This window comes from Lolium rigidum, chromosome 5 (genome assembly GCF_022539505.1).
Source record: "Lolium rigidum isolate FL_2022 chromosome 5, APGP_CSIRO_Lrig_0.1, whole genome shotgun sequence".
In the NCBI taxonomy this organism is placed as follows: domain Eukaryota; kingdom Viridiplantae; phylum Streptophyta; class Magnoliopsida; order Poales; family Poaceae; genus Lolium; species Lolium rigidum.
In genome coordinates this window covers 245,525,653-245,534,432 of record NC_061512.1, presented here as the reverse complement: position 1 = coordinate 245,534,432, position 8,780 = coordinate 245,525,653, and the positions used below count along the sequence as shown (strand labels likewise).

Here is an 8,780-nt window from a genome sequence, read left to right as displayed (position 1 = left end):
AATCCACTACACCAAAACCGATCATCACGTGAGATGATGTAGCTTCAATAGTGAACATCAAAATGTTGATCATATCATCCATATGACTCGTGTTCAACCTTTCGGTTTCCGTTGTCCCGAGGCCATGTCCGTACATGCTAGGCTCGTCAAGCAAACCCAAGTATTCCGCGTGTGCAACATGGCTTACACCCGTTGTATGTGAACGTTGAGTCTATCACATCCGATCATCACGAGATGCTTCGAAACGACGAACCGTACAACGGTGCATACTTAGGGGAGAACACTTTATTATCTTGATATTAATGTGAGGGATCATCTTATAATGCTACCGTCGCGATCTAAGCAAAATAAGATGCATAAAAGGATTAACATCACATGCAGTTCATATGTGATATGATATGGCCCTTTTGTCTTTGCGCCTTCGATCCTCATCTCTAAAGCACGGACATGATCTCCATCATCAACGGGCATGATCTCCATCATCGTCGGCGTAGCGTCAAGGTTCATGGCGCTGTCTTCATGGTTGTTCACCTCATGTAGCAACTATTACAACTACTTTGAAATACTACTCAACATGAAATTTAAAGACAACCATAAGGCTCCGGCCGGTTGCCACAATACAATAATGATCATCTCATACATATTCATCATCACATCATGGCCATATCACATCACCAAACCCTGCAAAAACAAGTTAGACGTCTCTAATTTGGTTTGCATATTTTACGTGGTTTAGGGTTTTCGAGTAAGATCTAATCTACCTACGAACATGAACCACAACGGTGATACTAGTGTTGTCAATAGAAGAGTAAATTGAATCTTCACTATAGTAGGAGAGACAGACACCCGCAAAGCCTCTTATGCAATACAAGTTGCATGTCGAACGAGGAGCAAGTCTCATGAACGCGGTCATGTAAAGTTAGCCCGAGCCGCTTCATCCCACTATGCCACAAAGATGCAAAGTACTCAAACTAAAGATAACAAGAGCATCAACGCCCACAAAACCATTGTGTTCTACTCGTGCAACCATCTATGCATAGACCTGGCTCTGATACCACTGTAGGATAACGTTGCATAGAAAACAAAAAATTTCCTACCGCGAACACGCAATCCAAGCCAAGATGCAATCTAGAAGACGGTAGCAACGAGGGGGTATCGAGTCTCACCCTTGAAGAGATTCCAAAGCCTACAAGATGAGGCTCTTGTTGCTGCGGTAGACGTTCACTTGCCGCTTGCAAAAGCGCGTAGAAGATCTTGATCACGATCGGTTTCGGCGCCACGAACGGGCAGCACCTCCGTACTCGGTCACACGTTCGGTTGTTGATGAAGACGAAGTCCACCTCCCCGTTCCAGCGGGCAGCGGAAGTAGTAGCTCCTCTTGAATCCGACAGCATGACGGCGTGGTGTCGGTGGTGGTGGAGAAATCCGGCGGAGCTTCGCTTAAGCGTGCGGGATGTGGTGGAGGAGAGAGACCGCTAGGGTTTGGGGAGAGAGGGGGTTGGGCGCCGGCCCTCTAAGGGGTGCGGCCAAGGCTGAGGCTTGAAGTGGTCAGCCCCCTCTCCTGTGCCCCTCATTATATAGGTGGAAGCACCAAGAGTTCTAGTCCAAGTCTTCGAATAAGACCCCAACACTAGAACCTCCCATATGTGGGAAACCTACTCAAGGAGGGAGTCCTACCCAAGGTGGGACTCCCACCTTTCCTTGAGGTGGGTTGGCCGGCCACCCTAGGGGAGTCCACCTTGGACTCCTCCCCTTTAGGGTTGGCTGGTCATGCAAGGTGGAGTCCCTCCGGGACTCTACTTTCCATGGTGATTTCTTCCGGACTTTTCTAGAACCTTCTAGAACCTGCCATAAATGCACCGGATCATTTCCAAACTTGGAATATGACTTCCTATATATGAATCTTATTCTCCGGACCATTCCGGAACTCCTCGTGATGTCCGGGATCTCATCCGGGACTCCGAACAAATATTCGAACTCCATTCCATATTCAAGTTCTACCATTTCAACATCCAACTTTAAGTGTGTCACCCTACGGTTCGTGAACTATGCGGACATGGTTGAGTACTCACTCCGACCAATAACCAATAGCGGGATCTGGAGATCCATAATGGCTCCCACATATTCAACGATGACTTTAGTGATCGAATGAACCATTCACATACGATACCAATTCCCTTTGTCACGCAATATTTTACTTGTCCGAGGTTTGATCTTCGGTATCACTCTATACCTTGTTCATCCTCGTCTCCTGACAAGTACTCTTTACTCGTACCGTGGTATGTGGTCTCTTATGAACTTATTCATATGCTTGCAAGACATTAGACGACATTCCACCGAGAGGGCCCAGAGTATATCTATCCATCATCGGGATGGACAAATCCCACTCGTTGATCCATATGCCTCAACTCATACTTTCCGGATACTTAATCCCACCTTTATAACCACCCATTTATGCAGTGGCGTTTGATGTAATCAAAGTACCTTTCCGGTATAAGTGATTTACATGATCTCATGGTCATAAGGATTAGGTAACTATGTATCGAAAGCTTATAGCAAATAACTTAATGACGAGATCTTATGCTACGCTTAATTGGGTGTGTCCATTACATCATTCATACAATGATATAACCTTGTTATTAATAACATCCAATGTTCATGATTATGAAACTAATCATCCATTAATCAACAAGCTAGTTAAGAGGCATACTAGGGACTCTTTGTTTGTCTACATATCACACATGTACTAATGTTTCGGTTAATACAATTATAGCATGATATATAAACATTTATCATAAACATAAAGATATAAATAATAACCACTTTATTATTGCCTCTAGAGCATATCTCCTTTAAAACGACCAATAATAGAATATAGTATTTTTTTCTCGGAGAAAATATGAGACAGATAGTGGAGCTAGGGTGATGATGAGGTGATATATAAAATATGCGACAAATAGTGGAGTATATGCTTAACACATGCAAGTCGAACGTTGTTTTCGGGGAGCTGGGCAGAAGGCCCGTACGGTGACAATAAGGCGATTAATAAAAAAAAGGTATGGCCTGGTCATAAATAAAAGAGACGGAGAATAATAATGTATATTTTGTGTCCAATACTGAAAAGCTTTTTACGTTATTGTCGAATATAAGGCAATAGTATTCCTGTTGGATGATCCTGAGTCGATTAATAGAACAAAATATTAGTATTTTTCTCGAATAAAAGATGACGTGAATAACGAGTATTTGTTCACCTGAAGTTACTGCAGGAGAACCCCGACAATCATTATTGGAAAATGACTACCAAATTATTACCATTTAAGAATTACATAGTACTTGAGTACCGTTGAAACATTTACGGTAGAAGAACTAAATAACGGTTGAACACTTACTTTCAAAAAATTACTGTCGAAAAACTACTCAAAGGAGGTGGTAGTATTTTATTGAATGAAATAAGTGATGAATATAGGAGTATGTTTCTCAGGAGAATCCCGAAAATACTACAAAACAAGGTATTTATAGTTGGAGTGTTAGAGTGTAAAATTTATGTTAAAGAATTACCGCACCATTCAGTAAATATGGTTGGATAATTCTCATCGAAGAATAACAGTTGCATTTGAAGATTTGTGTCAAAAGGATTACTATTCGTGCACTATAGGAAAAACGCAATTGTGAAATCATCGTTGAAGAAGTATGCACTGCCGAAAATTATAGTTGGGTAATTATAATCGAGAAATTACTGTTACCGATGATTTATACTGAAAACTACTATAAAAAATTATTACACATTTATAACGAAAAATACTGTAAAAAATATTAAAAAATTATTGCCCACTATTCACGTTGGGGTGGGGGAGGAGGGATTGTTCATGCGCGGCTACTACCATCGTAAAAATATGCACCACCGAAGAATTACGATTGAGTAATTATCGTCGGGAAATTATTACGGAAGTTATAGATGTGTGAAGACATTACTATAAAAACCAATGAAATAAATTACTGTAACTGTATCAAGTATTGTTCGTTCGTGTGTCGGCACTGTATATGTGCATGAATAGTGAATCAATCGCTGTGGTGCCTCCATTTGTCTCACCTTTAATAATTAATAACGAAAATTACTGTAAAAAATATTTAAAAAATTATTGCTCACTATTCACGCTGGGGCGGGGGAAGAGGGATTGTTCATACGCGGCTACTATCATCGTAAAAATATGCACCGCCGAAGAATTACGATTGGGTAATTACCGTCAGGAAATTATTACGGAAGTCGTAGATGTGTAAAACAATTACGATAAAAACCAATGGAATAAATTACTGCACGTTGTATCAAGTATTGTTCATGCGTCGTTACTCTGGATGTGCATGAATAGTGAATCAATCAATGGGATGCCTCCATTTATCTCAGCTTTAATATATAGATAGATAGATATTGTTTACGATCAAGTATTGTTCGTGCGCCGTCACTGTAGGTGTGCATCAATAGTGACACAATTGGTGCATTATCTTCATTTGGTTCAGCTTTACTAATGGGATGCCTCCATTTATCTCAGCTTTAATATATAGATAGATATTGTTTACGATCAAGTATTGTTCCTGCGCCGTCAGTGTAGGTGTGCATCAATAGTAACACAATTAGTGTGTTATTTTCATTTGGTTCAGCTTTAATATATAGATAGATAATGTTTACTATCAAGTATTGTTCGGACATCGTTAATGTATATATGCATGAATAGTGACTCAATCAATGTGGTGACTCTATTTCGTTCTGCTTTAATATATAGATAGATAGATTCTAACATAAATGAATATCTTTAAGGATTTTTTCAGAGTAGGGGGGCCATTGCCCCCTATTCTAGAAAAGCTTAGCCACTATGAAAAGGGGTCCTTGGTGTCGTTTCGCCCTAGGGTCCCCGAAATCTATGGACCATCTCTGCACCAAGTGCCCGCCACGACGCATGGCCACAGCCACGGCCACACCCTTGACGCCGACACGATCGCCGGAATTGTACTCAGTGGTGTGGCTATGGTCGGCGCCATCTGCTTCGGCGTCTGGCTCTGCAGGGGCTGCCTCCGGCTCCATCGGCAGCGACGAGCTGCCCGTCGCCACATCCGGCACAACGTGCGTGCGCCTAGGCAGGAGAGCGGACATCAGTCCGGCGCTGGCTTCTCGTCGCCGAGCAAGGACCTAGATGACCTCCTGGGTTACGTGCGATGATCACAGGGCGACCTCGAGAGAGGCCAGTCATCGGCGCCTCCCGACGACCTCCAGCCCATGCTGCGTCGCGACGTCGGCCTCCAGCGCGACGGCGAGTCGCCGGACATCACTAAGGTCGAGCAGGAGCAGCGCGGTGGCCGAATGCCACCGGCTGCCCTCGAGCGCGGTCGCGACGTGGTCACGTCACCAGCTGGCCTCCAGCTCGGCGTCGCCCCTTCAGCCAAGGCGTCCCTCCAGCTCGCCGCCCTCGCGCCTTCAGCCGAGGCGGCACTCCAACTCGGGAAGTGCTTTACACCGACCTGGTCGGTGCCGAGCGACGCGCCGACCACCCCCTGGCCGTTGTTGGGCCGGCCCATGTTTCGTTCGACTGCTTCGTTCGACTGCTTCGTTGGACTTCTTCGCTTCGCTGTGTTCGCTGTTCGTTATCGACCTGAGTTCGATTGTCGTCGGTAGCAATTTTTCAGTACGTTTAATTTCGCTGTTCGTTGGACTGCTTCTGAACGGATCAAGTTCGAATCTAGTCGCTAGCATCTTTTCAGTACGTTTAAATTTTTTGGAAAATGAACGAAGCAGTCAACACATTTGATTCTCACACTAGAATTTTCTCAGTTCGTGACAGTTTATTGGAAAATATACAAATTGTATGTACAAACATATTGTAAAATCACCATACATCAGGTTGTGTACAAAAAGAAAAACAAGCTGTGAAGATCAAAAGTAAGAAGCATTATTAGATCAAAAAGGTAAGTTGTAAAATTCACCTATCACAGACATGAAAAAAAATAGAGGAAATTTGCAAGTGTCTCATCTGTCAAATTGAGATGCCAAGTATACACAAGACAATTTACCTACATAAGTCAATAGTAAATGGAAAAAGTATGTTTATTACAATGGAAAACTGTCTCGTGATGTCAAATTTTCTTCATCTGACATACATGAAAAGATAACTCAAAGTGGTGAGAACCTCTCGCAAAAAAAACAGTGCTTGTAACCTGACAAAATTATCATCTCCATTCTTCTCTGGAAAGCACGACTTGCTCGTCCGCCACCAATGTCGTGGTGGAAGGAGGCAGCGTCAGGATGCCCACCTACAGAAAGAATTCAGAGCAAGAATTCCATGGTCAGATTCAGCATAACAAGTCAAATCACACTGAACTGTGCATGGTCTCCAACTTGAACACTAAGATTTGGGCATATAGAAACGACTGAGAATTTCGTCAATAGTATCCGCTGCTGGAATTCATAATCTGGAAAAGAATGAATCGATGAACAGGACAGAGAAATCATGAAATAGGATATTAGGAAAAAAGTTAGAAATTCCTGATGGTAATGTTTGAAAAACCTGAAGCAATTCTACTATGTAGTAACGGATCATGAAAAACTGAAGCATTAACACAAACATTTATCATAGTCAGTCGAACTGTAGGGCAGATTACTAAATGTATGAAGCTTCTTAAGCTGGAAACAGTGCTGTGCATATCTTCTTCTTTAGATATAAATTGTGTATCTGTACAGGTTGTAGTTATCGCCATCAGAACAATTGATGGAAAAAAGACATAGTGGATCTCAAAAACAGAGCTACACGTTTCTTCTTAGAAGCAGGCATAATGGATATAGAAAATGTGGACTATGCGTTGTATTCTATGGAGTGAATGCTAAGCAATAGATCATGTACACAGCGCGTTCTAGAGAAAAGAAACATAGGGGGATCAAATGCATATGAGATACCAATTCAGAAAGAAAATGCATAGCAAAGCCTTTTCCATTTTGGAAGAAATCATATATTTTGTAATGATACCGAATAAAAATCAATTGGGGAAAGATATATAGTAACCGGAAGGGACTTACAATTTCAATACATCATCTGTCTCCTTGAAATAAATTGCTAACTTAATCAATGAAGAAGATGTGGAGCCTGTGAAAAAGAATAAACAAACTTTACATAAAAATGAATTCTTGTGCTGTGGGATTCTATATGATCAGTGCATAGAAATTGATATATAATAAAAAATAACTGTACTTACATGCTTCGAAATGAATTCTCGTGCTATTGGCACCTGTTGCTCATTAAATTTGTTTATCACTAGCTGGCATGAGACTTTTTCTCGGATTGCTTGCAAGTCAACCTTTATTGAATAACATATATACAGATTATAAAAAATATGAAAAAAGATAGGAAAATAAGAATTCTAGATTTACTATTGTATTTTGCAAACCACGAAGTACAAAATTCTAAATGGAAGAATAAATTACATTTGAGAATTGTTTTACTTCAACTCCATTGTAGCACCTCATGTATTGGATCACAAAAATTCCAGAGTCACATCTGCGCTCAAAAAGCGAAAATGGATATGCCCTGATAAGCTTATGTATAATTAAAACATAAGCAATAAAAATGTTTAATAAAAAAATAGAAAAGCAGGGATTGTAATCACCTAAAGTTTTGTTTAGGAACATGAACATATTTAACACTGAAGTCATTTATGTTGAACTTGAAGCAACCAGGGTAACATTTGACAAATAATTGTTTGAAATTGAATATCACAGTGTTAACTACTGCAGAGAACTTTCCTACTCCGGAATCAGGATTTAATACATCGAATGATTTATCGATGAAGTTTGCGACAATAAGTATCCACTCTTTCCCAATTGGACACGGAATGTGTACATACATATAGTAGATTTCAAAAGAAAATTAATTGATACATTATGAGGAAAGTGAAGCATGATTTTCTCATTATTTATTTAGGGGGAAAAAGCAGATGGAAAAAAAAATACCAGTCCTGCGTTTTCCAATCTGTAGCCAACATAATCTAGTGAGAATATCCTTTTATATTCTGGATCTGAACAATCCAGGTTGGGGTCCATCAGTAATTTCTGTGAGAAGTTAAAAAAAGAAGAAAGTACGGAATTTAAATTCAAACCCAACAATTAAAAAAATAGGGAGAAATGTCATGTGGCATATGAACGGAATCTTATCATGAATGAGTTCTTATCATGAACGGAATCTATATCTTGAACGAATTCTTATCATGAACGGAATCTATATCATGAACGAATACTTATCATGAACGGAATCTATATCCTGAACGAAAACTTATCATGAACGAGTTCTTATCATCAACGAAATCTATATCATGAACAATTTTTTATCATGAATGAGTTCTTATCATGAACGAATTCTTATAATGAACGAAATTCTTAACATGAACAGAAACTTATCATGAACGAATTCTTATCATGAACGGAATCTTATAACTAACGAGTTCTTATCATCAACGGAATCTATATCATGAACGAAAACTTATAATGAAAGAGTTGTTATCATGAATGGAATCTATATCATGAACGAGTTCTTATCATTAACTAATTCTTACGATGAACAAATTCTATATCATGAACGGAAAATTATAATGAATGAATTCTTATATTGAACGAATTCTTAAAAATAACGAATTCTTATGATGAACGAGTTCTTATCATGAACGAATTATTATAATGAACGAGTTCTTATCATGAACGGAATTCTTATCATGAGCAGAATTCTTATCATGAACGAATTCTTATC

At 40.0% G+C, this 8,780-nt stretch overlaps 1 long non-coding RNA gene across 1 annotated transcript; it reads right to left on the bottom strand.

Annotated features, from left to right (window-relative positions):
* Nucleotides 1-7,079: 7,079 nt before the first annotated feature.
* LOC124652238 lies at nt 7,080-7,528 on the bottom strand. Its single transcript, XR_006987647.1, has 3 exons — nt 7,466-7,528; nt 7,237-7,338; nt 7,080-7,127 (listed from the first exon to the last, which is right to left on the bottom strand). It is a non-coding gene; the product is annotated as an uncharacterized LOC124652238 (long non-coding RNA).
* Between the last annotated feature and the right edge of the window lie 1,252 nt (nt 7,529-8,780).